The sequence below is a fragment of the Schistocerca serialis genome, unplaced genomic scaffold (genome assembly GCF_023864345.2).
Source record: "Schistocerca serialis cubense isolate TAMUIC-IGC-003099 unplaced genomic scaffold, iqSchSeri2.2 HiC_scaffold_1257, whole genome shotgun sequence".
NCBI lineage: Eukaryota > Metazoa > Arthropoda > Insecta > Orthoptera > Acrididae > Schistocerca > Schistocerca serialis.
The window spans coordinates 165135-193018 of record NW_026047466.1 but is presented as its reverse complement, the minus strand read 5'-3'; the positions used below and the strand labels follow the sequence as shown (position 1 = coordinate 193018).

The window sequence follows — 27884 nt, the reverse complement described above, 5'->3', positions numbered from 1 at the left end:
AGACAGGCCCTGTCATATGGCACTCGCGACGTGTATGCTGAAATTGAATGTAAAGAATACGTCTTTTGTAGCGGGCGTCCCTCTACTGCAGTGTCACACATGACGAATAAAAAGGAAAACAGCAGAACGTCTGTGTAGGGCCATGCTTTTACCTACAGTGTCACTTGGCTGAATGTGTATAAGGCTCTGTGGCATCACTCAAACGCAGCCAAATTGTCACACTAGCTGTGTATCTCTAACAAAGTTGACGTACGTCCTCACCTCGGTGCCGGTTAGAACGATTTCGCCCCCGGGTGGGCTCGAACCACCAACCTTTCGGTTAACAGCCGAACGCGCTAGCCGATTGCGCCACGGAGGCCTTCACTTTGGCTCCCTTGTGCTCTGTATATCAACGCAATTCGTATACCTTCTGCAGCAATCTCGCAGAATGGTAGCATTTGCTTACGCCTCTTCACATGGATAACGTGCATGCACACTGTAGCGAGGCTCGTAAACGAATGACATCGCCAAGCATGACATTATACTACAAAATGCATACAAACCAATGTTCTGCCTATGCATTCAGAAAACCTCTGAGGCCAGTAGAATACTTGTCATAGGTTGTAGAACATCCCTTTCATTCAGTGTACTGCCATGTGTTAGATGCTGCTCGAGATAGCTCCGCTCCTTGCAGGAAGGTTTAAGAAATGAATGCCTTCTGTGAGGTTCGAACTCACGACCCCTGGTTTACGAGACCAGTGCTCTACCACTGAGCTAAGAAGGCGGCATCTTAGCGTTTGTGAGCTATCCCCAAATTGTTACTTCGTCATACTGAATCTTGCAGCCCTCGACCAGATATCGGATTTGGCACACAGCTGCTGCTGGGGGTGTCCACATTGCCGTTTTCCAAATCTCTTGAATGTTTCGCCCTTACGATCGACGACGAGCGTCGGCCCACCAAAAGTTTGCGGTCTGCACAATCCTGACCTAGTGCACAGCTTGTGGGATAGCGTGGCTCGACTGCGAAATGCGCCTTTCGGCTCCTCTCTCTGGCTACAGTGCGCTGTTGTCCACAGTGGCACTGGCGTTGCCCATGGGGCTTCATGTAAGGCGACTGCACGTCGCTCGGCCAACAGCGGCCTACTGCAGACCGACACTTAAGACACACCAAATACAAATCGACATCGAGAGACAGGCCCTGTCATATGGCACTCGCGACGTGTATGCTGAAATTGAATGTAAAGAATACGTCTTTTGTAGCGGGCGTCCCTCTACTGCAGTGTCACACATGACGAATAAAAAGGAAAACAGCAGAACGTCTGTGTAGGGCCATGCTTTTACCTACAGTGTCACTTGGCTGAATGTGTATAAGGCTCTGTGGCATCACTCAAACGCAGCCAAATTGTCACACTAGCTGTGTATCTCTAACAAAGTTGACGTACGTCCTCACCTCGGTGCCGGTTAGAACGATTTCGCCCCCGGGTGGGCTCGAACCACCAACCTTTCGGTTAACAGCCGAACGCGCTAGCCGATTGCGCCACGGAGGCCTTCACTTTGGCTCCCTTGTGCTCTGTATATCAACGCAATTCGTATACCTTCTGCAGCAATCTCGCAGAATGGTAGCATTTGCTTACGCCTCTTCACATGGATAACGTGCATGCACACTGTAGCGAGGCTCGTAAACGAATGACATCGCCAAGCATGACATTATACTACAAAATGCATACAAACCAATGTTCTGCCTATGCATTCAGAAAACCTCTGAGGCCAGTAGAATACTTGTCATAGGTTGTAGAACATCCCTTTCATTCAGTGTACTGCCATGTGTTAGATGCTGCTCGAGATAGCTCCGCTCCTTGCAGGAAGGTTTAAGAAATGAATGCCTTCTGTGAGGTTCGAACTCACGACCCCTGGTTTACGAGACCAGTGCTCTACCACTGAGCTAAGAAGGCGGCATCTTAGCGTTTGTGAGCTATCCCCAAATTGTTACTTCGTCATACTGAATCTTGCAGCCCTCGACCAGATATCGGATTTGGCACACAGCTGCTGCTGGGGGTGTCCACATTGCCGTTTTCCAAATCTCTTGAATGTTTCGCCCTTACGATCGACGACGAGCGTCGGCCCACCAAAAGTTTGCGGTCTGCACAATCCTGACCTAGTGCACAGCTTGTGGGATAGCGTGGCTCGACTGCGAAATGCGCCTTTCGGCTCCTCTCTCTGGCTACAGTGCGCTGTTGTCCACAGTGGCACTGGCGTTGCCCATGGGGCTTCATGTAAGGCGACTGCACGTCGCTCGGCCAACAGCGGCCTACTGCAGACCGACACTTAAGACACACCAAATACAAATCGACATCGAGAGACAGGCCCTGTCATATGGCACTCGCGACGTGTATGCTGAAATTGAATGTAAAGAATACGTCTTTTGTAGCGGGCGTCCCTCTACTGCAGTGTCACACATGACGAATAAAAAGGAAAACAGCAGAACGTCTGTGTAGGGCCATGCTTTTACCTACAGTGTCACTTGGCTGAATGTGTATAAGGCTCTGTGGCATCACTCAAACGCAGCCAAACTGTCACACTAGCTGTGTATCTCTAACAAAGTTGACGTACGTCCTCACCTCGGTGCCGGTTAGAACGATTTCGCCCCCGGGTGGGCTCGAACCACCAACCTTTCGGTTAACAGCCGAACGCGCTAGCCGATTGCGCCACGGAGGCCTTCACTTTGGCTCCCTTGTGCTCTGTATATCAACGCAATTCGTATACCTTCTGCAGCAATCTCGCAGAATGGTAGCATTTGCTTACGCCTCTTCACATGGATAACGTGCATGCACACTGTAGCGAGGCTCGTAAACGAATGACATCGCCAAGCATGACATTATACTACAAAATGCATACAAACCAATGTTCTGCCTATGCATTCAGAAAACCTCTGAGGCCAGTAGAATACTTGTCATAGGTTGTAGAACATCCCTTTCATTCAGTGTACTGCCATGTGTTAGATGCTGCTCGAGATAGCTCCGCTCCTTGCAGGAAGGTTTAAGAAATGAATGCCTTCTGTGAGGTTCGAACTCACGACCCCTGGTTTACGAGACCAGTGCTCTACCACTGAGCTAAGAAGGCGGCATCTTAGCGTTTGTGAGCTATCCCCAAATTGTTACTTCGTCATACTGAATCTTGCAGCCCTCGACCAGATATCGGATTTGGCACACAGCTGCTGCTGGGGGTGTCCACATTGCCGTTTTCCAAATCTCTTGAATGTTTCGCCCTTACGATCGACGACGAGCGTCGGCCCACCAAAAGTTTGCGGTCTGCACAATCCTGACCTAGTGCACAGCTTGTGGGATAGCGTGGCTCGACTGCGAAATGCGCCTTTCGGTTCCTCTCTCTGGCAAAAGTGCGCTGTTGTCCACAGTGGCACTGGCGTTGCCCATGGGGCTTCATGTAAGGCGACTGCACGTCGCTCGGCCAACAGCGGCCTACTGCAGACCGACACTTAAGACACACCAAATACAAATCGACATCGAGAGACAGGCCCTGTCATATGGCACTCGCGACGTGTATGCTGAAATTGAATGTAAAGAATACGTCTTTTGTAGCGGGCGTCCCTCTACTGCAGTGTCACACATGACGAATAAAAAGGAAAACAGCAGAACGTCTGTGTAGGGCCATGCTTTTACCTACAGTGTCACTTGGCTGAATGTGTATAAGGCTCTGTGGCATCACTCAAACGCAGCCAAATTGTCACACTAGCTGTGTATCTCTAACAAAGTTGACGTACGTCCTCACCTCGGTGCCGGTTAGAACGATTTCGCCCCCGGGTGGGCTCGAACCACCAACCTTTCGGTTAACAGCCGAACGCGCTAGCCGATTGCGCCACGGAGGCCTTCACTTTGGCTCCCTTGTGCTCTGTATATCAACGCAATTCGTATACCTTCTGCAGCAATCTCGCAGAATGGTAGCATTTGCTTACGCCTCTTCACATGGATAACGTGCATGCACACTGTAGCGAGGCTCGTAAACGAATGACATCGCCAAGCATGACATTATACTACAAAATGCATACAAACCAATGTTCTGCCTATGCATTCAGAAAACCTCTGAGGCCAGTAGAATACTTGTCATAGGTTGTAGAACATCCCTTTCATTCAGTGTACTGCCATGTGTTAGATGCTGCTCGAGATAGCTCCGCTCCTTGCAGGAAGGTTTAAGAAATGAATGCCTTCTGTGAGGTTCGAACTCACGACCCCTGGTTTACGAGACCAGTGCTCTACCACTGAGCTAAGAAGGCGGCATCTTAGCGTTTGTGAGCTATCCCCAAATTGTTACTTCGTCATACTGAATCTTGCAGCCCTCGACCAGATATCGGATTTGGCACACAGCTGCTGCTGGGGGTGTCCACATTGCCGTTTTCCAAATCTCTTGAATGTTTCGCCCTTACGATCGACGACGAGCGTCGGCCCACCAAAAGTTTGCGGTCTGCACAATCCTGACCTAGTGCACAGCTTGTGGGATAGCGTGGCTCGACTGCGAAATGCGCCTTTCGGCTCCTCTCTCTGGCTACAGTGCGCTGTTGTCCACAGTGGCACTGGCGTTGCCCATGGGGCTTCATGTAAGGCGACTGCACGTCGCTCGGCCAACAGCGGCCTACTGCAGACCGACACTTAAGACACACCAAATACAAATCGACATCGAGAGACAGGCCCTGTCATATGGCACTCGCGACGTGTATGCTGAAATTGAATGTAAAGAATACGTCTTTTGTAGCGGGCGTCCCTCTACTGCAGTGTCACACATGACGAATAAAAAGGAAAACAGCAGAACGTCTGTGTAGGGCCATGCTTTTACCTACAGTGTCACTTGGCTGAATGTGTATAAGGCTCTGTGGCATCACTCAAACGCAGCCAAATTGTCACACTAGCTGTGTATCTCTAACAAAGTTGACGTACGTCCTCACCTCGGTGCCGGTTAGAACGATTTCGCCCCCGGGTGGGCTCGAACCACCAACCTTTCGGTTAACAGCCGAACGCGCTAGCCGATTGCGCCACGGAGGCCTTCACTTTGGCTCCCTTGTGCTCTGTATATCAACGCAATTCGTATACCTTCTGCAGCAATCTCGCAGAATGGTAGCATTTGCTTACGCCTCTTCACATGGATAACGTGCATGCACACTGTAGCGAGGCTCGTAAACGAATGACATCGCCAAGCATGACATTATACTACAAAATGCATACAAACCAATGTTCTGCCTATGCATTCAGAAAACCTCTGAGGCCAGTAGAATACTTGTCATAGGTTGTAGAACATCCCTTTCATTCAGTGTACTGCCATGTGTTAGATGCTGCTCGAGATAGCTCCGCTCCTTGCAGGAAGGTTTAAGAAATGAATGCCTTCTGTGAGGTTCGAACTCACGACCCCTGGTTTACGAGACCAGTGCTCTACCACTGAGCTAAGAAGGCGGCATCTTAGCGTTTGTGAGCTATCCCCAAATTGTTACTTCGTCATACTGAATCTTGCAGCCCTCGACCAGATATCGGATTTGGCACACAGCTGCTGCTGGGGGTGTCCACATTGCCGTTTTCCAAATCTCTTGAATGTTTCGCCCTTACGATCGACGACGAGCGTCGGCCCACCAAAAGTTTGCGGTCTGCACAATCCTGACCTAGTGCACAGCTTGTGGGATAGCGTGGCTCGACTGCGAAATGCGCCTTTCGGCTCCTCTCTCTGGCTACAGTGCGCTGTTGTCCACAGTGGCACTGGCGTTGCCCATGGGGCTTCATGTAAGGCGACTGCACGTCGCTCGGCCAACAGCGGCCTACTGCAGACCGACACTTAAGACACACCAAATACAAATCGACATCGAGAGACAGGCCCTGTCATATGGCACTCGCGACGTGTATGCTGAAATTGAATGTAAAGAATACGTCTTTTGTAGCGGGCGTCCCTCTACTGCAGTGTCACACATGACGAATAAAAAGGAAAACAGCAGAACGTCTGTGTAGGGCCATGTTTTTACCCACAGTGTCACTTGGCTGAATGTGTATAAGGCTCTGTGGCATCACTCAAACGCAGCCAAATTGTCACACTAGCTGTGTATCTCTAACAAAGTTGACGTACGTCCTCACCTCGGTGCCGGTTAGAACGATTTCGCCCCCGGGTGGGCTCGAACCACCAACCTTTCGGTTAACAGCCGAACGCGCTAGCCGATTGCGCCACGGAGGCCTTCACTTTGGCTCCCTTGTGCTCTGTATATCAACGCAATTCGTATACCTTCTGCAGCAATCTCGCAGAATGGTAGCATTTGCTTACGCCTCTTCACATGGATAACGTGCATGCACACTGTAGCGAGGCTCGTAAACGAATGACATCGCCAAGCATGACATTATACTACAAAATGCATACAAACCAATGTTCTGCCTATGCATTCAGAAAACCTCTGAGGCCAGTAGAATACTTGTCATAGGTTGTAGAACATCCCTTTCATTCAGTGTACTGCCATGTGTTAGATGCTGCTCGAGATAGCTCCGCTCCTTGCAGGAAGGTTTAAGAAATGAATGCCTTCTGTGAGGTTCGAACTCACGACCCCTGGTTTACGAGACCAGTGCTCTACCACTGAGCTAAGAAGGCGGCATCTTAGCGTTTGTGAGCTATCCCCAAATTGTTACTTCGTCATACTGAATCTTGCAGCCCTCGACCAGATATCGGATTTGGCACACAGCTGCTGCTGGGGGTGTCCACATTGCCGTTTTCCAAATCTCTTGAATGTTTCGCCCTTACGATCGACGACGAGCGTCGGCCCACCAAAAGTTTGCGGTCTGCACAATCCTGACCTAGTGCACAGCTTGTGGGATAGCGTGGCTCGACTGCGAAATGCGCCTTTCGGCTCCTCTCTCTGGCTACAGTGCGCTGTTGTCCACAGTGGCACTGGCGTTGCCCATGGGGCTTCATGTAAGGCGACTGCACGTCGCTCGGCCAACAGCGGCCTACTGCAGACCGACACTTAAGACACACCAAATACAAATCGACATCGAGAGACAGGCCCTGTCATATGGCACTCGCGACGTGTATGCTGAAATTGAATGTAAAGAATACGTCTTTTGTAGCGGGCGTCCCTCTACTGCAGTGTCACACATGACGAATAAAAAGGAAAACAGCAGAACGTCTGTGTAGGGCCATGTTTTTACCTACAGTGTCACTTGGCTGAATGTGTATAAGGCTCTGTGGCATCACTCAAACGCAGCCAAATTGTCACACTAGCTGTGTATCTCTAACAAAGTTGACGTACGTCCTCACCTCGGTGCCGGTTAGAACGATTTCGCCCCCGGGTGGGCTCGAACCACCAACCTTTCGGTTAACAGCCGAACGCGCTAGCCGATTGCGCCACGGAGGCCTTCACTTTGGCTCCCTTGTGCTCTGTATATCAACGCAATTCGTATACCTTCTGCAGCAATCTCGCAGAATGGTAGCATTTGCTTACGCCTCTTCACATGGATAACGTGCATGCACACTGTAGCGAGGCTCGTAAACGAATGACATCGCCAAGCATGACATTATACTACAAAATGCATACAAACCAATGTTCTGCCTATGCATTCAGAAAACCTCTGAGGCCAGTAGAATACTTGTCATAGGTTGTAGAACATCCCTTTCATTCAGTGTACTGCCATGTGTTAGATGCTGCTCGAGATAGCTCCGCTCCTTGCAGGAAGGTTTAAGAAATGAATGCCTTCTGTGAGGTTCGAACTCACGACCCCTGGTTTACGAGACCAGTGCTCTACCACTGAGCTAAGAAGGCGGCATCTTAGCGTTTGTGAGCTATCCCCAAATTGTTACTTCGTCATACTGAATCTTGCAGCCCTCGACCAGATATCGGATTTGGCACACAGCTGCTGCTGGGGGTGTCCACATTGCCGTTTTCCAAATCTCTTGAATGTTTCGCCCTTACGATCGACGACGAGCGTCGGCCCACCAAAAGTTTGCGGTCTGCACAATCCTGACCTAGTGCACAGCTTGTGGGATAGCGTGGCTCGACTGCGAAATGCGCCTTTCGGCTCCTCTCTCTGGCTACAGTGCGCTGTTGTCCACAGTGGCACTGGCGTTGCCCATGGGGCTTCATGTAAGGCGACTGCACGTCGCTCGGCCAACAGCGGCCTACTGCAGACCGACACTTAAGACACACCAAATACAAATCGACATCGAGAGACAGGCCCTGTCATATGGCACTCGCGACGTGTATGCTGAAATTGAATGTAAAGAATACGTCTTTTGTAGCGGGCGTCCCTCTACTGCAGTGTCACACATGACGAATAAAAAGGAAAACAGCAGAACGTCTGTGTAGGGCCATGTTTTTACCTACAGTGTCACTTGGCTGAATGTGTATAAGGCTCTGTGGCATCACTCAAACGCAGCCAAATTGTCACACTAGCTGTGTATCTCTAACAAAGTTGACGTACGTCCTCACCTCGGTGCCGGTTAGAACGATTTCGCCCCCGGGTGGGCTCGAACCACCAACCTTTCGGTTAACAGCCGAACGCGCTAGCCGATTGCGCCACGGAGGCCTTGACTTTGGCTCCCTTGTGCTCTGTATATCAACGCAATTCGTATACCTTCTGCAGCAATCTCGCAGAATGGTAGCATTTGCTTACGCCTCTTCACATGGATAACGTGCATGCACACTGTAGCGAGGCTCGTAAACGAATGACATCGCCAAGCATGACATTATACTACAAAATGCATACAAACCAATGTTCTGCCTATGCATTCAGAAAACCTCTGAGGCCAGTAGAATACTTGTCATAGGTTGTAGAACATCCCTTTCATTCAGTGTACTGCCATGTGTTAAATGCTGCTCGAGATAGCTCCGCTCCTTGCAGGAAGGTTTAAGAAATGAATGCCTTCTGTGAGGTTCGAACTCACGACCCCTGGTTTACGAGACCAGTGCTCTACCACTGAGCTAAGAAGGCGGCATCTTAGCGTTTGTGAGCTATCCCCAAATTGTTACTTCGTCATACTGAATCTTGCAGCCCTCGACCAGATATCGGATTTGGCACACAGCTGCTGCTGGGGGTGTCCACATTGCCGTTTTCCAAATCTCTTGAATGTTTCGCCCTTACGATCGACGACGAGCGTCGGCCCACCAAAAGTTTGCGGTCTGCACAATCCTGACCTAGTGCACAGCTTGTGGGATAGCGTGGCTCGACTGCGAAATGCGCCTTTCGGCTCCTCTCTCTGGCTACAGTGCGCTGTTGTCCACAGTGGCACTGGCGTTGCCCATGGGGCTTCATGTAAGGCGACTGCACGTCGCTCGGCCAACAGCGGCCTACTGCAGACCGACACTTAAGACACACCAAATACAAATCGACATCGAGAGACAGGCCCTGTCATATGGCACTCGCGACGTGTATGCTGAAATTGAATGTAAAGAATACGTCTTTTGTAGCGGGCGTCCCTCTACTGCAGTGTCACACATGACGAATAAAAAGGAAAACAGCAGAACGTCTGTGTAGGGCCATGTTTTTACCTACAGTGTCACTTGGCTGAATGTGTATAAGGCTCTGTGGCATCACTCAAACGCAGCCAAATTGTCACACTAGCTGTGTATCTCTAACAAAGTTGACGTACGTCCTCACCTCGGTGCCGGTTAGAACGATTTCGCCCCCGGGTGGGCTCGAACCACCAACCTTTCGGTTAACAGCCGAACGCGCTAGCCGATTGCGCCACGGAGGCCTTGACTTTGGCTCCCTTGTGCTCTGTATATCAACGCAATTCGTATACCTTCTGCAGCAATCTCGCAGAATGGTAGCATTTGCTTACGCCTCTTCACATGGATAACGTGCATGCACACTGTAGCGAGGCTCGTAAACGAATGACATCGCCAAGCATGACATTATACTACAAAATGCATACAAACCAATGTTCTGCCTATGCATTCAGAAAACCTCTGAGGCCAGTAGAATACTTGTCATAGGTTGTAGAACATCCCTTTCATTCAGTGTACTGCCATGTGTTAAATGCTGCTCGAGATAGCTCCGCTCCTTGCAGGAAGGTTTAAGAAATGAATGCCTTCTGTGAGGTTCGAACTCACGACCCCTGGTTTACGAGACCAGTGCTCTACCACTGAGCTAAGAAGGCGGCATCTTAGCGTTTGTGAGCTATCCCCAAATTGTTACTTCGTCATACTGAATCTTGCAGCCCTCGACCAGATATCGGATTTGGCACACAGCTGCTGCTGGGGGTGTCCACATTGCCGTTTTCCAAATCTCTTGAATGTTTCGCCCTTACGATCGACGACGAGCGTCGGCCCACCAAAAGTTTGCGGTCTGCACAATCCTGACCTAGTGCACAGCTTGTGGGATAGCGTGGCTCGACTGCGAAATGCGCCTTTCGGCTCCTCTCTCTGGCTACAGTGCGCTGTTGTCCACAGTGGCACTGGCGTTGCCCATGGGGCTTCATGTAAGGCGACTGCACGTCGCTCGGCCAACAGCGGCCTACTGCAGACCGACACTTAAGACACACCAAATACAAATCGACATCGAGAGACAGGCCCTGTCATATGGCACTCGCGACGTGTATGCTGAAATTGAATGTAAAGAATACGTCTTTTGTAGCGGGCGTCCCTCTACTGCAGTGTCACACATGACGAATAAAAAGGAAAACAGCAGAACGTCTGTGTAGGGCCATGTTTTTACCTACAGTGTCACTTGGCTGAATGTGTATAAGGCTCTGTGGCATCACTCAAACGCAGCCAAATTGTCACACTAGCTGTGTATCTCTAACAAAGTTGACGTACGTCCTCACCTCGGTGCCGGTTAGAACGATTTCGCCCCCGGGTGGGCTCGAACCACCAACCTTTCGGTTAACAGCCGAACGCGCTAGCCGATTGCGCCACGGAGGCCTTGACTTTGGCTCCCTTGTGCTCTGTATATCAACGCAATTCGTATACCTTCTGCAGCAATCTCGCAGAATGGTAGCATTTGCTTACGCCTCTTCACATGGATAACGTGCATGCACACTGTAGCGAGGCTCGTAAACGAATGACATCGCCAAGCATGACATTATACTACAAAATGCATACAAACCAATGTTCTGCCTATGCATTCAGAAAACCTCTGAGGCCAGTAGAATACTTGTCATAGGTTGTAGAACATCCCTTTCATTCAGTGTACTGCCATGTGTTAAATGCTGCTCGAGATAGCTCCGCTCCTTGCAGGAAGGTTTAAGAAATGAATGCCTTCTGTGAGGTTCGAACTCACGACCCCTGGTTTACGAGACCAGTGCTCTACCACTGAGCTAAGAAGGCGGCATCTTAGCGTTTGTGAGCTATCCCCAAATTGTTACTTCGTCATACTGAATCTTGCAGCCCTCGACCAGATATCGGATTTGGCACACAGCTGCTGCTGGGGGTGTCCACATTGCCGTTTTCCAAATCTCTTGAATGTTTCGCCCTTACGATCGACGACGAGCGTCGGCCCACCAAAAGTTTGCGGTCTGCACAATCCTGACCTAGTGCACAGCTTGTGGGATAGCGTGGCTCGACTGCGAAATGCGCCTTTCGGCTCCTCTCTCTGGCTACAGTGCGCTGTTGTCCACAGTGGCACTGGCGTTGCCCATGGGGCTTCATGTAAGGCGACTGCACGTCGCTCGGCCAACAGCGGCCTACTGCAGACCGACACTTAAGACACACCAAATACAAATCGACATCGAGAGACAGGCCCTGTCATATGGCACTCGCGACGTGTATGCTGAAATTGAATGTAAAGAATACGTCTTTTGTAGCGGGCGTCCCTCTACTGCAGTGTCACACATGACGAATAAAAAGGAAAACAGCAGAACGTCTGTGTAGGGCCATGCTTTTACCTACAGTGTCACTTGGCTGAATGTGTATAAGGCTCTGTGGCATCACTCAAACGCAGCCAAATTGTCACACTAGCTGTGTATCTCTAACAAAGTTGACGTACGTCCTCACCTCGGTGCCGGTTAGAACGATTTCGCCCCCGGGTGGGCTCGAACCACCAACCTTTCGGTTAACAGCCGAACGCGCTAGCCGATTGCGCCACGGAGGCCTTCACTTTGGCTCCCTTGTGCTCTGTATATCAACGCAATTCGTATACCTTCTGCAGCAATCTCGCAGAATGGTAGCATTTGCTTACGCCTCTTCACATGGATAACGTGCATGCACACTGTAGCGAGGCTCGTAAACGAATGACATCGCCAAGCATGACATTATACTACAAAATGCATACAAACCAATGTTCTGCCTATGCATTCAGAAAACCTCTGAGGCCAGTAGAATACTTGTCATAGGTTGTAGAACATCCCTTTCATTCAGTGTACTGCCATGTGTTAGATGCTGCTCGAGATAGCTCCGCTCCTTGCAGGAAGGTTTAAGAAATGAATGCCTTCTGTGAGGTTCGAACTCACGACCCCTGGTTTACGAGACCAGTGCTCTACCACTGAGCTAAGAAGGCGGCATCTTAGCGTTTGTGAGCTATCCCCAAATTGTTACTTCGTCATACTGAATCTTGCAGCCCTCGACCAGATATCGGATTTGGCACACAGCTGCTGCTGGGGGTGTCCACATTGCCGTTTTCCAAATCTCTTGAATGTTTCGCCCTTACGATCGACGACGAGCGTCGGCCCACCAAAAGTTTGCGGTCTGCACAATCCTGACCTAGTGCACAGCTTGTGGGATAGCGTGGCTCGACTGCGAAATGCGCCTTTCGGCTCCTCTCTCTGGCTACAGTGCGCTGTTGTCCACAGTGGCACTGGCGTTGCCCATGGGGCTTCATGTAAGGCGACTGCACGTCGCTCGGCCAACAGCGGCCTACTGCAGACCGACACTTAAGACACACCAAATACAAATCGACATCGAGAGACAGGCCCTGTCATATGGCACTCGCGACGTGTATGCTGAAATTGAATGTAAAGAATACGTCTTTTGTAGCGGGCGTCCCTCTACTGCAGTGTCACACATGACGAATAAAAAGGAAAACAGCAGAACGTCTGTGTAGGGCCATGTTTTTACCTACAGTGTCACTTGGCTGAATGTGTATAAGGCTCTGTGGCATCACTCAAACGCAGCCAAATTGTCACACTAGCTGTGTATCTCTAACAAAGTTGACGTACGTCCTCACCTCGGTGCCGGTTAGAACGATTTCGCCCCCGGGTGGGCTCGAACCACCAACCTTTCGGTTAACAGCCGAACGCGCTAGCCGATTGCGCCACGGAGGCCTTCACTTTGGCTCCCTTGTGCTCTGTATATCAACGCAATTCGTATACCTTCTGCAGCAATCTCGCAGAATGGTAGCATTTGCTTACGCCTCTTCACATGGATAACGTGCATGCACACTGTAGCGAGGCTCGTAAACGAATGACATCGCCAAGCATGACATTGTACTACAAAATGCATACAAACCAATGTTCTGCCTATGCATTCAGAAAACCTCTGAGGCCAGTAGAATACTTGTCATAGGTTGTAGAACATCCCTTTCATTCAGTGTACTGCCATGTGTTAAATGCTGCTCGAGATAGCTCCGCTCCTTGCAGGAAGGTTTAAGAAATGAATGCCTTCTGTGAGGTTCGAACTCACGACCCCTGGTTTACGAGACCAGTGCTCTACCACTGAGCTAAGAAGGCGGCATCTTAGCGTTTGTGAGCTATCCCCAAATTGTTACTTCGTCATACTGAATCTTGCAGCCCTCGACCAGATATCGGATTTGGCACACAGCTGCTGCTGGGGGTGTCCACATTGCCGTTTTCCAAATCTCTTGAATGTTTCGCCCTTACGATCGACGACGAGCGTCGGCCCACCAAAAGTTTGCGGTCTGCACAATCCTGACCTAGTGCACAGCTTGTGGGATAGCGTGGCTCGACTGCGAAATGCGCCTTTCGGCTCCTCTCTCTGGCTACAGTGCGCTGTTGTCCACAGTGGCACTGGCGTTGCCCATGGGGCTTCATGTAAGGCGACTGCACGTCGCTCGGCCAACAGCGGCCTACTGCAGACCGACACTTAAGACACACCAAATACAAATCGACATCGAGAGACAGGCCCTGTCATATGGCACTCGCGACGTGTATGCTGAAATTGAATGTAAAGAATACGTCTTTTGTAGCGGGCGTCCCTCTACTGCAGTGTCACACATGACGAATAAAAAGGAAAACAGCAGAACGTCTGTGTAGGGCCATGTTTTTACCTACAGTGTCACTTGGCTGAATGTGTATAAGGCTCTGTGGCATCACTCAAACGCAGCCAAATTGTCACACTAGCTGTGTATCTCTAACAAAGTTGACGTACGTCCTCACCTCGGTGCCGGTTAGAACGATTTCGCCCCCGGGTGGGCTCGAACCACCAACCTTTCGGTTAACAGCCGAACGCGCTAGCCGATTGCGCCACGGAGGCCTTGACTTTGGCTCCCTTGTGCTCTGTATATCAACGCAATTCGTATACCTTCTGCAGCAATCTCGCAGAATGGTAGCATTTGCTTACGCCTCTTCACATGGATAACGTGCATGCACACTGTAGCGAGGCTCGTAAACGAATGACATCGCCAAGCATGACATTATACTACAAAATGCATACAAACCAATGTTCTGCCTATGCATTCAGAAAACCTCTGAGGCCAGTAGAATACTTGTCATAGGTTGTAGAACATCCCTTTCATTCAGTGTACTGCCATGTGTTAAATGCTGCTCGAGATAGCTCCGCTCCTTGCAGGAAGGTTTAAGAAATGAATGCCTTCTGTGAGGTTCGAACTCACGACCCCTGGTTTACGAGACCAGTGCTCTACCACTGAGCTAAGAAGGCGGCATCTTAGCGTTTGTGAGCTATCCCCAAATTGTTACTTCGTCATACTGAATCTTGCAGCCCTCGACCAGATATCGGATTTGGCACACAGCTGCTGCTGGGGGTGTCCACATTGCCGTTTTCCAAATCTCTTGAATGTTTCGCCCTTACGATCGACGACGAGCGTCGGCCCACCAAAAGTTTGCGGTCTGCACAATCCTGACCTAGTGCACAGCTTGTGGGATAGCGTGGCTCGACTGCGAAATGCGCCTTTCGGCTCCTCTCTCTGGCTACAGTGCGCTGTTGTCCACAGTGGCACTGGCGTTGCCCATGGGGCTTCATGTAAGGCGACTGCACGTCGCTCGGCCAACAGCGGCCTACTGCAGACCGACACTTAAGACACACCAAATACAAATCGACATCGAGAGACAGGCCCTGTCATATGGCACTCGCGACGTGTATGCTGAAATTGAATGTAAAGAATACGTCTTTTGTAGCGGGCGTCCCTCTACTGCAGTGTCACACATGACGAATAAAAAGGAAAACAGCAGAACGTCTGTGTAGGGCCATGTTTTTACCTACAGTGTCACTTGGCTGAATGTGTATAAGGCTCTGTGGCATCACTCAAACGCAGCCAAATTGTCACACTAGCTGTGTATCTCTAACAAAGTTGACGTACGTCCTCACCTCGGTGCCGGTTAGAACGATTTCGCCCCCGGGTGGGCTCGAACCACCAACCTTTCGGTTAACAGCCGAACGCGCTAGCCGATTGCGCCACGGAGGCCTTGACTTTGGCTCCCTTGTGCTCTGTATATCAACGCAATTCGTATACCTTCTGCAGCAATCTCGCAGAATGGTAGCATTTGCTTACGCCTCTTCACATGGATAACGTGCATGCACACTGTAGCGAGGCTCGTAAACGAATGACATCGCCAAGCATGACATTATACTACAAAATGCATACAAACCAATGTTCTGCCTATGCATTCAGAAAACCTCTGAGGCCAGTAGAATACTTGTCATAGGTTGTAGAACATCCCTTTCATTCAGTGTACTGCCATGTGTTAAATGCTGCTCGAGATAGCTCCGCTCCTTGCAGGAAGGTTTAAGAAATGAATGCCTTCTGTGAGGTTCGAACTCACGACCCCTGGTTTACGAGACCAGTGCTCTACCACTGAGCTAAGAAGGCGGCATCTTAGCGTTTGTGAGCTATCCCCAAATTGTTACTTCGTCATACTGAATCTTGCAGCCCTCGACCAGATATCGGATTTGGCACACAGCTGCTGCTGGGGGTGTCCACATTGCCGTTTTCCAAATCTCTTGAATGTTTCGCCCTTACGATCGACGACGAGCGTCGGCCCACCAAAAGTTTGCGGTCTGCACAATCCTGACCTAGTGCACAGCTTGTGGGATAGCGTGGCTCGACTGCGAAATGCGCCTTTCGGCTCCTCTCTCTGGCTACAGTGCGCTGTTGTCCACAGTGGCACTGGCGTTGCCCATGGGGCTTCATGTAAGGCGACTGCACGTCGCTCGGCCAACAGCGGCCTACTGCAGACCGACACTTAAGACACACCAAATACAAATCGACATCGAGAGACAGGCCCTGTCATATGGCACTCGCGACGTGTATGCTGAAATTGAATGTAAAGAATACGTCTTTTGTAGCGGGCGTCCCTCTACTGCAGTGTCACACATGACGAATAAAAAGGAAAACAGCAGAACGTCTGTGTAGGGCCATGCTTTTACCTACAGTGTCACTTGGCTGAATGTGTATAAGGCTCTGTGGCATCACTCAAACGCAGCCAAATTGTCACACTAGCTGTGTATCTCTAACAAAGTTGACGTACGTCCTCACCTCGGTGCCGGTTAGAACGATTTCGCCCCCGGGTGGGCTCGAACCACCAACCTTTCGGTTAACAGCCGAACGCGCTAGCCGATTGCGCCACGGAGGCCTTCACTTTGGCTCCCTTGTGCTCTGTATATCAACGCAATTCGTATACCTTCTGCAGCAATCTCGCAGAATGGTAGCATTTGCTTACGCCTCTTCACATGGATAACGTGCATGCACACTGTAGCGAGGCTCGTAAACGAATGACATCGCCAAGCATGACATTATACTACAAAATGCATACAAACCAATGTTCTGCCTATGCATTCAGAAAACCTCTGAGGCCAGTAGAATACTTGTCATAGGTTGTAGAACATCCCTTTCATTCAGTGTACTGCCATGTGTTAGATGCTGCTCGAGATAGCTCCGCTCCTTGCAGGAAGGTTTAAGAAATGAATGCCTTCTGTGAGGTTCGAACTCACGACCCCTGGTTTACGAGACCAGTGCTCTACCACTGAGCTAAGAAGGCGGCATCTTAGCGTTTGTGAGCTATCCCCAAATTGTTACTTCGTCATACTGAATCTTGCAGCCCTCGACCAGATATCGGATTTGGCACACAGCTGCTGCTGGGGGTGTCCACATTGCCGTTTTCCAAATCTCTTGAATGTTTCGCCCTTACGATCGACGACGAGCGTCGGCCCACCAAAAGTTTGCGGTCTGCACAATCCTGACCTAGTGCACAGCTTGTGGGATAGCGTGGCTCGACTGCGAAATGCGCCTTTCGGCTCCTCTCTCTGGCTACAGTGCGCTGTTGTCCACAGTGGCACTGGCGTTGCCCATGGGGCTTCATGTAAGGCGACTGCACGTCGCTCGGCCAACAGCGGCCTACTGCAGACCGACACTTAAGACACACCAAATACAAATCGACATCGAGAGACAGGCCCTGTCATATGGCACTCGCGACGTGTATGCTGAAATTGAATGTAAAGAATACGTCTTTTGTAGCGGGCGTCCCTCTACTGCAGTGTCACACATGACGAATAAAAAGGAAAACAGCAGAACGTCTGTGTAGGGCCATGTTTTTACCTACAGTGTCACTTGGCTGAATGTGTATAAGGCTCTGTGGCATCACTCAAACGCAGCCAAATTGTCACACTAGCTGTGTATCTCTAACAAAGTTGACGTACGTCCTCACCTCGGTGCCGGTTAGAACGATTTCGCCCCCGGGTGGGCTCGAACCACCAACCTTTCGGTTAACAGCCGAACGCGCTAGCCGATTGCGCCACGGAGGCCTTGACTTTGGCTCCCTTGTGCTCTGTATATCAACGCAATTCGTATACCTTCTGCAGCTATCTCGCAGAATGGTAGCATTTGCTTACGCCTCTTCACATGGATAACGTGCATGCACACTGTAGCGAGGCTCGTAAACGAATGACATCGCCAAGCATGACATTATACTACAAAATGCATACAAACCAATGTTCTGCCTATGCATTCAGAAAACCTCTGAGGCCAGTAGAATACTTGTCATAGGTTGTAGAACATCCCTTTCATTCAGTGTACTGCCATGTGTTAAATGCTGCTCGAGATAGCTCCGCTCCTTGCAGGAAGGTTTAAGAAATGAATGCCTTCTGTGAGGTTCGAACTCACGACCCCTGGTTTACGAGACCAGTGCTCTACCACTGAGCTAAGAAGGCGGCATCTTAGCGTTTGTGAGCTATCCCCAAATTGTTACTTCGTCATACTGAATCTTGCAGCCCTCGACCAGATATCGGATTTGGCACACAGCTGCTGCTGGGGGTGTCCACATTGCCGTTTTCCAAATCTCTTGAATGTTTCGCCCTTACGATCGACGACGAGCGTCGGCCCACCAAAAGTTTGCGGTCTGCACAATCCTGACCTAGTGCACAGCTTGTGGGATAGCGTGGCTCGACTGCGAAATGCGCCTTTCGGCTCCTCTCTCTGGCTACAGTGCGCGGTTGTCCACAGTGGCACTGGCGTTGCCCATGGGGCTTCATGTAAGGCGACTGCACGTCGCTCGGCCAACAGCGGCCTACTGCAGACCGACACTTAAGACACACCAAATACAAATCGACATCGAGAGACAGGCCCTGTCATATGGCACTCGCGACGTGTATGCTGAAATTGAATGTAAAGAATACGTCTTTTGTAGCGGGCGTCCCTCTACTGCAGTGTCACACATGACGAATAAAAAGGAAAACAGCAGAACGTCTGTGTAGGGCCATGTTTTTACCTACAGTGTCACTTGGCTGAATGTGTATAAGGCTCTGTGGCATCACTCAAACGCAGCCAAATTGTCACACTAGCTGTGTATCTCTAACAAAGTTGACGTACGTCCTCACCTCGGTGCCGGTTAGAACGATTTCGCCCCCGGGTGGGCTCGAACCACCAACCTTTCGGTTAACAGCCGAACGCGCTAGCCGATTGCGCCACGGAGGCCTTGACTTTGGCTCCCTTGTGCTCTGTATATCAACGCAATTCGTATACCTTCTGCAGCAATCTCGCAGAATGGTAGCATTTGCTTACGCCTCTTCACATGGATAACGTGCATGCACACTGTAGCGAGGCTCGTAAACGAATGACATCGCCAAGCATGACATTATACTACAAAATGCATACAAACCAATGTTCTGCCTATGCATTCAGAAAACCTCTGAGGCCAGTAGAATACTTGTCATAGGTTGTAGAACATCCCTTTCATTCAGTGTACTGCCATGTGTTAAATGCTGCTCGAGATAGCTCCGCTCCTTGCAGGAAGGTTTAAGAAATGAATGCCTTCTGTGAGGTTCGAACTCACGACCCCTGGTTTACGAGACCAGTGCTCTACCACTGAGCTAAGAAGGCGGCATCTTAGCGTTTGTGAGCTATCCCCAAATTGTTACTTCGTCATACTGAATCTTGCAGCCCTCGACCAGATATCGGATTTGGCACACAGCTGCTGCTGGGGGTGTCCACATTGCCGTTTTCCAAATCTCTTGAATGTTTCGCCCTTACGATCGACGACGAGCGTCGGCCCACCAAAAGTTTGCGGTCTGCACAATCCTGACCTAGTGCACAGCTTGTGGGATAGCGTGGCTCGACTGCGAAATGCGCCTTTCGGCTCCTCTCTCTGGCTACAGTGCGCTGTTGTCCACAGTGGCACTGGCGTTGCCCATGGGGCTTCATGTAAGGCGACTGCACGTCGCTCGGCCAACAGCGGCCTACTGCAGACCGACACTTAAGACACACCAAATACAAATCGACATCGAGAGACAGGCCCTGTCATATGGCACTCGCGACGTGTATGCTGAAATTGAATGTAAAGAATACGTCTTTTGTAGCGGGCGTCCCTCTACTGCAGTGTCACACATGACGAATAAAAAGGAAAACAGCAGAACGTCTGTGTAGGGCCATGCTTTTACCTACAGTGTCACTTGGCTGAATGTGTATAAGGCTCTGTGGCATCACTCAAACGCAGCCAAATTGTCACACTAGCTGTGTATCTCTAACAAAGTTGACGTACGTCCTCACCTCGGTGCCGGTTAGAACGATTTCGCCCCCGGGTGGGCTCGAACCACCAACCTTTCGGTTAACAGCCGAACGCGCTAGCCGATTGCGCCACGGAGGCCTTCACTTTGGCTCCCTTGTGCTCTGTATATCAACGCAATTCGTATACCTTCTGCAGCAATCTCGCAGAATGGTAGCATTTGCTTACGCCTCTTCACATGGATAACGTGCATGCACACTGTAGCGAGGCTCGTAAACGAATGACATCGCCAAGCATGACATTATACTACAAAATGCATACAAACCAATGTTCTGCCTATGCATTCAGAAAACCTCTGAGGCCAGTAGAATACTTGTCATAGGTTGTAGAACATCCCTTTCATTCAGTGTACTGCCATGTGTTAGATGCTGCTCGAGATAGCTCCGCTCCTTGCAGGAAGGTTTAAGAAATGAATGCCTTCTGTGAGGTTCGAACTCACGACCCCTGGTTTACGAGACCAGTGCTCTACCACTGAGCTAAGAAGGCGGCATCTTAGCGTTTGTGAGCTATCCCCAAATTGTTACTTCGTCATACTGAATCTTGCAGCCCTCGACCAGATATCGGATTTGGCACACAGCTGCTGCTGGGGGTGTCCACATTGCCGTTTTCCAAATCTCTTGAATGTTTCGCCCTTACGATCGACGACGAGCGTCGGCCCACCAAAAGTTTGCGGTCTGCACAATCCTGACCTAGTGCACAGCTTGTGGGATAGCGTGGCTCGACTGCGAAATGCGCCTTTCGGCTCCTCTCTCTGGCTACAGTGCGCTGTTGTCCACAGTGGCACTGGCGTTGCCCATGGGGCTTCATGTAAGGCGACTGCACGTCGCTCGGCCAACAGCGGCCTACTGCAGACCGACACTTAAGACACACCAAATACAAATCGACATCGAGAGACAGGCCCTGTCATATGGCACTCGCGACGTGTATGCTGAAATTGAATGTAAAGAATACGTCTTTTGTAGCGGGCGTCCCTCTACTGCAGTGTCACACATGACGAATAAAAAGGAAAACAGCAGAACGTCTGTGTAGGGCCATGTTTTTACCTACAGTGTCACTTGGCTGAATGTGTATAAGGCTCTGTGGCATCACTCAAACGCAGCCAAATTGTCACACTAGCTGTGTATCTCTAACAAAGTTGACGTACGTCCTCACCTCGGTGCCGGTTAGAACGATTTCGCCCCCGGGTGGGCTCGAACCACCAACCTTTCGGTTAACAGCCGAACGCGCTAGCCGATTGCGCCACGGAGGCCATGACTTTGGCTCCCTTGTGCTCTGTATATCAACGCAATTCGTATACCTTCTGCAGCAATCTCGCAGAATGGTAGCATTTGCTTACGCCTCTTCACATGGATAACGTGCATGCACACTGTAGCGAGGCTCGTAAACGAATGACATCGCCAAGCATGACATTATACTACAAAATGCATACAAACCAATGTTCTGCCTATGCATTCAGAAAACCTCTGAGGCCAGTAGAATACTTGTCATAGGTTGTAGAACATCCCTTTCATTCAGTGTACTGCCATGTGTTAAATGCTGCTCGAGATAGCTCCGCTCCTTGCAGGAAGGTTTAAGAAATGAATGCCTTCTGTGAGGTTCGAACTCACGACCCCTGGTTTACGAGACCAGTGCTCTACCACTGAGCTAAGAAGGCGGCATCTTAGCGTTTGTGAGCTATCCCCAAATTGTTACTTCGTCATACTGAATCTTGCAGCCCTCGACCAGATATCGGATTTGGCACACAGCTGCTGCTGGGGGTGTCCACATTGCCGTTTTCCAAATCTCTTGAATGTTTCGCCCTTACGATCGACGACGAGCGTCGGCCCACCAAAAGTTTGCGGTCTGCACAATCCTGACCTAGTGCACAGCTTGTGGGATAGCGTGGCTCGACTGCGAAATGCGCCTTTCGGCTCCTCTCTCTGGCTACAGTGCGCTGTTGTCCACAGTGGCACTGGCGTTGCCCATGGGGCTTCATGTAAGGCGACTGCACGTCGCTCGGCCAACAGCGGCCTACTGCAGACCGACACTTAAGACACACCAAATACAAATCGACATCGAGAGACAGGCCCTGTCATATGGCACTCGCGACGTGTATGCTGAAATTGAATGTAAAGAATACGTCTTTTGTAGCGGGCGTCCCTCTACTGCAGTGTCACACATGACGAATAAAAAGGAAAACAGCAGAACGTCTGTGTAGGGCCATGCTTTTACCCACAGTGTCACTTGGCTGAATGTGTATAAGGCTCTGTGGCATCACTCAAACGCAGCCAAATTGTCACACTAGCTGTGTATCTCTAACAAAGTTGACGTACGTCCTCACCTCGGTGCCGGTTAGAACGATTTCGCCCCCGGGTGGGCTCGAACCACCAACCTTTCGGTTAACAGCCGAACGCGCTAGCCGATTGCGCCACGGAGGCCTTGACTTTGGCTCCCTTGTGCTCTGTATATCAACGCAATTCGTATACCTTCTGCAGCAATCTCGCAGAATGGTAGCATTTGCTTACGCCTCTTCACATGGATAACGTGCATGCACACTGTAGCGAGGCTCGTAAACGAATGACATCGCCAAGCATGACATTATACTACAAAATGCATACAAACCAATGTTCTGCCTATGCATTCAGAAAACCTCTGAGGCCAGTAGAATACTTGTCATAGGTTGTAGAACATCCCTTTCATTCAGTGTACTGCCATGTGTTAGATGCTGCTCGAGATAGCTCCGCTCCTTGCAGGAAGGTTTAAAAAATAAATGCCTTCTGTGAGGTTCGAACTCACGACCCCTGGTTTACGAGACCAGTGCTCTACCACTGAGCTAATAAGGCGGCAGCTTAGCGTTTGTGAGCTATCCCCAAATTGTTACTTCATCATACTGAATCTTGCAGCCCTCGACCAGATATCGGATTTGGCACACAGCTGCTGCTGGGGGTGTCCACATTGCCGTTTTCCAAATCTCTTGAATGTTTCGCCCTTACGATCGACGACGAGCGTCGGCCCACCAAAAGTTTGCGGTCTGCACAATCCTGACCTAGTGCACAGCTTGTGGGATAGCGTGGCTCGACTGCGAAATGCGCCTTTCGGCTCCTCTCTCTGGCTACAGTGCGCTGTTGTCCACAGTGGCACTGGCGTTGCCCATGGGGCTTCATGTAAGGCGACTGCACGTCGCTCGGCCAACAGCGGCCTACTGCAGACCGACACTTAAGACACACCAAATACAAATCGACATCGAGAGACAGGCCCTGTCATATGGCACTCGCGACGTATATGCTGAAATTGAATGTAAAGAATACGTCTTTTGTAGCGGGCGTCCCTCCACTGCAGTGTCACACATGACGAATAAAAAGGAAAACAGCAGAACGTCTGTGTAGGGCCATGTTTTTACCTACAGTGTCACTTGGCTGAATGTGTATAAGGCTCTGTGGCATCACTCAAACGCAGCCAAATTGTCACACTAGCTGTGTATCTCTAACAAAGTTGACGTATGTCCTCACCTCGGTGCCGGTTAGAACGATTTCGCCCCCGGGTGGGCTCGAACCACCAACCTTTCGGTTAACAGCCGAACGCGCTAGCCGATTGCGCCACGGAGGCCATGACTTTGGCTCCCTTGTGCTCTGTATATCAACGCAATTCGTATACCTTCTGCAGCAATCTCGCAGAATGGTAGCATTTGCTTACGCCTCTTCACATGGATAACGTGCATGCACACTGTAGCGAGGCTCGTAAACGAATGACATCGCCAAGCATGACATTATACTACAAAATGCATACAAACCAATGTTCTGCCTATGCATTCAGAAAACCTCTGAGGCCAGTAGAATACTTGTCATAGGTTGTAGAACATCCCTTTCATTCAGTGTACTGCCATGTGTTAAATGCTGCTCGAGATAGCTCCGCTCCTTGCAGGAAGGTTTAAGAAATGAATGCCTTCTGTGAGGTTCGAACTCACGACCCCTGGTTTACGAGACCAGTGCTCTACCACTGAGCTAAGAAGGCGGCATCTTAGCGTTTGTGAGCTATCCCCAAATTGTTACTTCGTCATACTGAATCTTGCAGCCCTCGACCAGATATCGGATTTGGCACACAGCTGCTGCTGGGGGTGTCCACATTGCCGTTTTCCAAATCTCTTGAATGTTTCGCCCTTACGATCGACGACGAGCGTCGGCCCACCAAAAGTTTGCGGTCTGCACAATCCTGACCTAGTGCACAGCTTGTGGGATAGCGTGGCTCGACTGCGAAATGCGCCTTTCGGCTCCTCTCTCTGGCTACAGTGCGCTGTTGTCCACAGTGGCACTGGCGTTGCCCATGGGGCTTCATGTAAGGCGACTGCACGTCGCTCGGCCAACAGCGGCCTACTGCAGACCGACACTTAAGACACACCAAATACAAATCGACATCGAGAGACAGGCCCTGTCATATGGCACTCGCGACGTGTATGCTGAAATTGAATGTAAAGAATACGTCTTTTGTAGCGGGCGTCCCTCTACTGCAGTGTCACACATGACGAATAAAAAGGAAAACAGCAGAACGTCTGTGTAGGGCCATGCTTTTACCTACAGTGTCACTTGGCTGAATGTGTATAAGGCTCTGTGGCATCACTCAAACGCAGCCAAATTGTCACACTAGCTGTGTATCTCTAACAAAGTTGACGTACGTCCTCACCTCGGTGCCGGTTAGAACGATTTCGCCCCCGGGTGGGCTCGAACCACCAACCTTTCGGTTAACAGCCGAACGCGCTAGCCGATTGCGCCACGGAGGCCTTGACTTTGGCTCCCTTGTGCTCTGTATATCAACGCAATTCGTATACCTTCTGCAGCAATCTCGCAGAATGGTAGCATTTGCTTACGCCTCTTCACATGGATAACGTGCATGCACACTGTAGCGAGGCTCGTAAACGAATGACATCGCCAAGCATGACATTATACTACAAAATGCATACAAACCAATGTTCTGCCTATGCATTCAGAAAACCTCTGAGGCCAGTAGAATACTTGTCATAGGTTGTAGAACATCCCTTTCATTCAGTGTACTGCCATGTGTTAGATGCTGCTCGAGATAGCTCCGCTCCTTGCAGGAAGGTTTAAAAAATAAATGCCTTCTGTGAGGTTCGAACTCACGACCCCTGGTTTACGAGACCAGTGCTCTACCACTGAGCTAATAAGGCGGCAGCTTAGCGTTTGTGAGCTATCCCCAAATTGTTACTTCATCATACTGAATCTTGCAGCCCTCGACCAGATATCGGATTTGGCACACAGCTGCTGCTGGGGGTGTCCACATTGCCGTTTTCCAAATCTCTTGAATGTTTCGCCCTTACGATCGACGACGAGCGTCGGCCCACCAAAAGTTTGCGGTCTGCACAATCCTGACCTAGTGCACAGCTTGTGGGATAGCGTGGCTCGACTGCGAAATGCGCCTTTCGGCTCCTCTCTCTGGCTACAGTGCGCTGTTGTCCACAGTGGCACTGGCGTTGCCCATGGGGCTTCATGTAAGGCGACTGCACGTCGCTCGGCCAACAGCGGCCTACTGCAGACCGACACTTAAGACACACCAAATACAAATCGACATCGAGAGACAGGCCCTGTCATATGGCACTCGCGACGTATATGCTGAAATTGAATGTAAAGAATACGTCTTTTGTAGCGGGCGTCCCTCTACTGCAGTGTCACACATGACGAATAAAAAGGAAAACAGCAGAACGTCTGTGTAGGGCCATGTTTTTACCTACAGTGTCACTTGGCTGAATGTGTATAAGGCTCTGTGGCATCACTCAAACGCAGCCAAATTGTCACACTAGCTGTGTATCTCTAACAAAGTTGACGTATGTCCTCACCTCGGTGCCGGTTAGAACGATTTCGCCCCCGGGTGGGCTCGAACCACCAACCTTTCGGTTAACAGCCGAACGCGCTAGCCGATTGCGCCACGGAGGCCTTGACTTTGGCTCCCTTGTGCTCTGTATATCAACGCAATTCGTATACCTTCTGCAGCAATCTCGCAGAATGGTAGCATTTGCTTACGCCTCTTCACATGGATAACGTGCATGCACACTGTAGCGAGGCTCGTAAACGAATGACATCGCCAAGCATGACATTATACTACAAAATGCATACAAACCAATGTTCTGCCTATGCATTCAGAAAACCTCTGAGGCCAGTAGAATACTTGTCATAGGTTGTAGAACATCCCTTTCATTCAGTGTACTGCCATGTGTTAGATGCTGCTCGAGATAGCTCCGCTCCTTGCAGGAAGGTTTAAAAAATGAATGCCTTCTGTGAGGTTCGAACTCACGACCCCTGGTTTACGAGACCAGTGCTTTACCACTGAGCTAAGAAGGCGGCAGCTTAGCGTTTGTGAGCTATCCCCAAATTGTTACTTCATCATACTGAATCTTGCAGCCCTCGACCAGATATCGGATTTGGCACACAGCTGCTGCTGGGGGTGTCCACATTGCCGTTTTCCAAATCTCTTGAATGTTTCGCCCTTACGATCGACGACGAGCGTCGGCCCACCAAAAGTTTGCGGTCTGCACAATCCTGACCTAGTGCACAGCTTGTGGGATAGCGTGGCTCGACTGCGAAATGCGCCTTTCGGCTCCTCTCTCTGGCTACAGTGCGCTGTTGTCCACAGTGGCACTGGCGTTGCCCATGGGGCTTCATGTAAGGCGACTGCACGTCGCTCGGCCAACAGCGGCCTACTGCAGACCGACACTTAAGACACACCAAATACAAATCGACATCGAGAGACAGGCCCTGTCATATGGCACTCGCGACGTATATGCTGAAATTGAATGTAAAGAATACGTCTTTTGTAGCGGGCGTCCCTCTACTGCAGTGTCACACATGACGAATAAAAAGGAAAACAGCAGAACGTCTGTGTAGGGCCATGTTTTTACCTACAGTGTCACTTGGCTGAATGTGTATAAGGCTCTGTGGCATCACTCAAACGCAGCCAAATTGTCACACTAGCTGTGTATCTCTAACAAAGTTGACGTATGTCCTCACCTCGGTGCCGGTTAGAACGATTTCGCCCCCGGGTGGGCTCGAACCACCAACCTTTCGGTTAACAGCCGAACGCGCTAGCCGATTGCGCCACGGAGGCCTTGACTTTCGCTCCCTTGTGCTCTGTATATCAACGCAATTCGTATACCTTCTGCAGGAATCTCGCAGAATGGTAGCATTTGCTTACGCCTCTTCACATGGATAACGTGCATGCACACTGTAGCGAGGCTCGTAAACGAATGACATCGCCAAGCATGACATTATACTACAAAATGCATACAAACCAATGTTCTGCCTATGCATTCAGAAAACCTCTGAGGCCAGTAGAATACTTGTCATAGGTTGTAGAACATCCCTTTCATTCAGTGTACTGCCATGTGTTAGATGCTGCTCGAGATAGCTCCGCTCCTTGCAGGAAGGTTTAAAAAATAAATGCCTTCTGTGAGGTTCGAACTCACGACCCCTGGTTTACGAGACCAGTGCTCTACCACTGAGCTAATAAGGCGGCAGCTTAGCGTTTGTGAGCTATCCCCAAATTGTTACTTCATCATACTGAATCTTGCAGCCCTCGACCAGATATCGGATTTGGCACACAGCTGCTGCTGGGGGTGTCCACATTGCCGTTTTCCAAATCTCTTGAATGTTTCGCCCTTACGATCGACGACGAGCGTCGGCCCACCAAAAGTTTGCGGTCTGCACAATCCTGACCTAGTGCACAGCTTGTGGGATAGCGTGGCTCGACTGCGAAATGCGCCTTTCGGC

General features: G+C 50.3%; 48 non-coding genes across 48 annotated transcripts; all 48 read right to left on the bottom strand.

Annotated features, from left to right (window-relative positions):
- Window positions 1-284: 284 nt before the first annotated feature.
- Window positions 285-358, bottom strand: Trnan-guu (transfer RNA asparagine (anticodon GUU)). The gene has a single exon. It is a non-coding gene; the product is annotated as a tRNA-Asn (tRNA).
- Window positions 359-691: 333 nt separating this feature from the next.
- Window positions 692-763, bottom strand: Trnat-cgu (transfer RNA threonine (anticodon CGU)). The gene has a single exon. It is a non-coding gene; the product is annotated as a tRNA-Thr (tRNA).
- A 689-nt stretch (window positions 764-1452) lies between these two features.
- On the bottom strand, window positions 1453-1526 carry Trnan-guu (transfer RNA asparagine (anticodon GUU)). Its single transcript has one exon. It is a non-coding gene; the product is annotated as a tRNA-Asn (tRNA).
- Window positions 1527-1859: 333 nt separating this feature from the next.
- On the bottom strand, window positions 1860-1931 carry Trnat-cgu (transfer RNA threonine (anticodon CGU)). Its single transcript has one exon. It is a non-coding gene; the product is annotated as a tRNA-Thr (tRNA).
- Window positions 1932-2620: 689 nt separating this feature from the next.
- On the bottom strand, window positions 2621-2694 carry Trnan-guu (transfer RNA asparagine (anticodon GUU)). The gene has a single exon. It is a non-coding gene; the product is annotated as a tRNA-Asn (tRNA).
- A 333-nt stretch (window positions 2695-3027) lies between these two features.
- Window positions 3028-3099, bottom strand: Trnat-cgu (transfer RNA threonine (anticodon CGU)). The gene has a single exon. It is a non-coding gene; the product is annotated as a tRNA-Thr (tRNA).
- Window positions 3100-3788: 689 nt separating this feature from the next.
- On the bottom strand, window positions 3789-3862 carry Trnan-guu (transfer RNA asparagine (anticodon GUU)). The gene has a single exon. It is a non-coding gene; the product is annotated as a tRNA-Asn (tRNA).
- A 333-nt stretch (window positions 3863-4195) lies between these two features.
- On the bottom strand, window positions 4196-4267 carry Trnat-cgu (transfer RNA threonine (anticodon CGU)). Its single transcript has one exon. It is a non-coding gene; the product is annotated as a tRNA-Thr (tRNA).
- Window positions 4268-4956: 689 nt separating this feature from the next.
- Window positions 4957-5030, bottom strand: Trnan-guu (transfer RNA asparagine (anticodon GUU)). The gene has a single exon. It is a non-coding gene; the product is annotated as a tRNA-Asn (tRNA).
- A 333-nt stretch (window positions 5031-5363) lies between these two features.
- Window positions 5364-5435, bottom strand: Trnat-cgu (transfer RNA threonine (anticodon CGU)). The gene has a single exon. It is a non-coding gene; the product is annotated as a tRNA-Thr (tRNA).
- A 689-nt stretch (window positions 5436-6124) lies between these two features.
- On the bottom strand, window positions 6125-6198 carry Trnan-guu (transfer RNA asparagine (anticodon GUU)). Its single transcript has one exon. It is a non-coding gene; the product is annotated as a tRNA-Asn (tRNA).
- Window positions 6199-6531: 333 nt separating this feature from the next.
- Window positions 6532-6603, bottom strand: Trnat-cgu (transfer RNA threonine (anticodon CGU)). The gene has a single exon. It is a non-coding gene; the product is annotated as a tRNA-Thr (tRNA).
- A 689-nt stretch (window positions 6604-7292) lies between these two features.
- Trnan-guu (transfer RNA asparagine (anticodon GUU)) lies at window positions 7293-7366 on the bottom strand. The gene has a single exon. It is a non-coding gene; the product is annotated as a tRNA-Asn (tRNA).
- A 333-nt stretch (window positions 7367-7699) lies between these two features.
- Window positions 7700-7771, bottom strand: Trnat-cgu (transfer RNA threonine (anticodon CGU)). Its single transcript has one exon. It is a non-coding gene; the product is annotated as a tRNA-Thr (tRNA).
- A 689-nt stretch (window positions 7772-8460) lies between these two features.
- On the bottom strand, window positions 8461-8534 carry Trnan-guu (transfer RNA asparagine (anticodon GUU)). The gene has a single exon. It is a non-coding gene; the product is annotated as a tRNA-Asn (tRNA).
- Window positions 8535-8867: 333 nt separating this feature from the next.
- Trnat-cgu (transfer RNA threonine (anticodon CGU)) lies at window positions 8868-8939 on the bottom strand. The gene has a single exon. It is a non-coding gene; the product is annotated as a tRNA-Thr (tRNA).
- A 689-nt stretch (window positions 8940-9628) lies between these two features.
- Trnan-guu (transfer RNA asparagine (anticodon GUU)) lies at window positions 9629-9702 on the bottom strand. Its single transcript has one exon. It is a non-coding gene; the product is annotated as a tRNA-Asn (tRNA).
- Window positions 9703-10035: 333 nt separating this feature from the next.
- On the bottom strand, window positions 10036-10107 carry Trnat-cgu (transfer RNA threonine (anticodon CGU)). Its single transcript has one exon. It is a non-coding gene; the product is annotated as a tRNA-Thr (tRNA).
- Window positions 10108-10796: 689 nt separating this feature from the next.
- On the bottom strand, window positions 10797-10870 carry Trnan-guu (transfer RNA asparagine (anticodon GUU)). The gene has a single exon. It is a non-coding gene; the product is annotated as a tRNA-Asn (tRNA).
- Window positions 10871-11203: 333 nt separating this feature from the next.
- Trnat-cgu (transfer RNA threonine (anticodon CGU)) lies at window positions 11204-11275 on the bottom strand. Its single transcript has one exon. It is a non-coding gene; the product is annotated as a tRNA-Thr (tRNA).
- A 689-nt stretch (window positions 11276-11964) lies between these two features.
- On the bottom strand, window positions 11965-12038 carry Trnan-guu (transfer RNA asparagine (anticodon GUU)). The gene has a single exon. It is a non-coding gene; the product is annotated as a tRNA-Asn (tRNA).
- A 333-nt stretch (window positions 12039-12371) lies between these two features.
- Trnat-cgu (transfer RNA threonine (anticodon CGU)) lies at window positions 12372-12443 on the bottom strand. The gene has a single exon. It is a non-coding gene; the product is annotated as a tRNA-Thr (tRNA).
- A 689-nt stretch (window positions 12444-13132) lies between these two features.
- On the bottom strand, window positions 13133-13206 carry Trnan-guu (transfer RNA asparagine (anticodon GUU)). Its single transcript has one exon. It is a non-coding gene; the product is annotated as a tRNA-Asn (tRNA).
- A 333-nt stretch (window positions 13207-13539) lies between these two features.
- On the bottom strand, window positions 13540-13611 carry Trnat-cgu (transfer RNA threonine (anticodon CGU)). The gene has a single exon. It is a non-coding gene; the product is annotated as a tRNA-Thr (tRNA).
- A 689-nt stretch (window positions 13612-14300) lies between these two features.
- Trnan-guu (transfer RNA asparagine (anticodon GUU)) lies at window positions 14301-14374 on the bottom strand. The gene has a single exon. It is a non-coding gene; the product is annotated as a tRNA-Asn (tRNA).
- Window positions 14375-14707: 333 nt separating this feature from the next.
- On the bottom strand, window positions 14708-14779 carry Trnat-cgu (transfer RNA threonine (anticodon CGU)). The gene has a single exon. It is a non-coding gene; the product is annotated as a tRNA-Thr (tRNA).
- A 689-nt stretch (window positions 14780-15468) lies between these two features.
- Window positions 15469-15542, bottom strand: Trnan-guu (transfer RNA asparagine (anticodon GUU)). Its single transcript has one exon. It is a non-coding gene; the product is annotated as a tRNA-Asn (tRNA).
- Window positions 15543-15875: 333 nt separating this feature from the next.
- Window positions 15876-15947, bottom strand: Trnat-cgu (transfer RNA threonine (anticodon CGU)). The gene has a single exon. It is a non-coding gene; the product is annotated as a tRNA-Thr (tRNA).
- A 689-nt stretch (window positions 15948-16636) lies between these two features.
- On the bottom strand, window positions 16637-16710 carry Trnan-guu (transfer RNA asparagine (anticodon GUU)). The gene has a single exon. It is a non-coding gene; the product is annotated as a tRNA-Asn (tRNA).
- Window positions 16711-17043: 333 nt separating this feature from the next.
- On the bottom strand, window positions 17044-17115 carry Trnat-cgu (transfer RNA threonine (anticodon CGU)). The gene has a single exon. It is a non-coding gene; the product is annotated as a tRNA-Thr (tRNA).
- A 689-nt stretch (window positions 17116-17804) lies between these two features.
- Window positions 17805-17878, bottom strand: Trnan-guu (transfer RNA asparagine (anticodon GUU)). Its single transcript has one exon. It is a non-coding gene; the product is annotated as a tRNA-Asn (tRNA).
- A 333-nt stretch (window positions 17879-18211) lies between these two features.
- On the bottom strand, window positions 18212-18283 carry Trnat-cgu (transfer RNA threonine (anticodon CGU)). The gene has a single exon. It is a non-coding gene; the product is annotated as a tRNA-Thr (tRNA).
- Window positions 18284-18972: 689 nt separating this feature from the next.
- Trnan-guu (transfer RNA asparagine (anticodon GUU)) lies at window positions 18973-19046 on the bottom strand. Its single transcript has one exon. It is a non-coding gene; the product is annotated as a tRNA-Asn (tRNA).
- A 333-nt stretch (window positions 19047-19379) lies between these two features.
- Window positions 19380-19451, bottom strand: Trnat-cgu (transfer RNA threonine (anticodon CGU)). The gene has a single exon. It is a non-coding gene; the product is annotated as a tRNA-Thr (tRNA).
- A 689-nt stretch (window positions 19452-20140) lies between these two features.
- Trnan-guu (transfer RNA asparagine (anticodon GUU)) lies at window positions 20141-20214 on the bottom strand. Its single transcript has one exon. It is a non-coding gene; the product is annotated as a tRNA-Asn (tRNA).
- Window positions 20215-20547: 333 nt separating this feature from the next.
- Trnat-cgu (transfer RNA threonine (anticodon CGU)) lies at window positions 20548-20619 on the bottom strand. Its single transcript has one exon. It is a non-coding gene; the product is annotated as a tRNA-Thr (tRNA).
- Window positions 20620-21308: 689 nt separating this feature from the next.
- Trnan-guu (transfer RNA asparagine (anticodon GUU)) lies at window positions 21309-21382 on the bottom strand. Its single transcript has one exon. It is a non-coding gene; the product is annotated as a tRNA-Asn (tRNA).
- Window positions 21383-21715: 333 nt separating this feature from the next.
- Trnat-cgu (transfer RNA threonine (anticodon CGU)) lies at window positions 21716-21787 on the bottom strand. Its single transcript has one exon. It is a non-coding gene; the product is annotated as a tRNA-Thr (tRNA).
- A 689-nt stretch (window positions 21788-22476) lies between these two features.
- Trnan-guu (transfer RNA asparagine (anticodon GUU)) lies at window positions 22477-22550 on the bottom strand. The gene has a single exon. It is a non-coding gene; the product is annotated as a tRNA-Asn (tRNA).
- A 333-nt stretch (window positions 22551-22883) lies between these two features.
- Window positions 22884-22955, bottom strand: Trnat-cgu (transfer RNA threonine (anticodon CGU)). Its single transcript has one exon. It is a non-coding gene; the product is annotated as a tRNA-Thr (tRNA).
- A 689-nt stretch (window positions 22956-23644) lies between these two features.
- Window positions 23645-23718, bottom strand: Trnan-guu (transfer RNA asparagine (anticodon GUU)). The gene has a single exon. It is a non-coding gene; the product is annotated as a tRNA-Asn (tRNA).
- A 333-nt stretch (window positions 23719-24051) lies between these two features.
- Trnat-cgu (transfer RNA threonine (anticodon CGU)) lies at window positions 24052-24123 on the bottom strand. The gene has a single exon. It is a non-coding gene; the product is annotated as a tRNA-Thr (tRNA).
- Window positions 24124-24812: 689 nt separating this feature from the next.
- On the bottom strand, window positions 24813-24886 carry Trnan-guu (transfer RNA asparagine (anticodon GUU)). Its single transcript has one exon. It is a non-coding gene; the product is annotated as a tRNA-Asn (tRNA).
- A 333-nt stretch (window positions 24887-25219) lies between these two features.
- Trnat-cgu (transfer RNA threonine (anticodon CGU)) lies at window positions 25220-25291 on the bottom strand. The gene has a single exon. It is a non-coding gene; the product is annotated as a tRNA-Thr (tRNA).
- Window positions 25292-25980: 689 nt separating this feature from the next.
- Trnan-guu (transfer RNA asparagine (anticodon GUU)) lies at window positions 25981-26054 on the bottom strand. Its single transcript has one exon. It is a non-coding gene; the product is annotated as a tRNA-Asn (tRNA).
- Window positions 26055-26387: 333 nt separating this feature from the next.
- On the bottom strand, window positions 26388-26459 carry Trnat-cgu (transfer RNA threonine (anticodon CGU)). The gene has a single exon. It is a non-coding gene; the product is annotated as a tRNA-Thr (tRNA).
- A 689-nt stretch (window positions 26460-27148) lies between these two features.
- Window positions 27149-27222, bottom strand: Trnan-guu (transfer RNA asparagine (anticodon GUU)). Its single transcript has one exon. It is a non-coding gene; the product is annotated as a tRNA-Asn (tRNA).
- Window positions 27223-27555: 333 nt separating this feature from the next.
- On the bottom strand, window positions 27556-27627 carry Trnat-cgu (transfer RNA threonine (anticodon CGU)). The gene has a single exon. It is a non-coding gene; the product is annotated as a tRNA-Thr (tRNA).
- Between the last annotated feature and the right edge of the window lie 257 nt (window positions 27628-27884).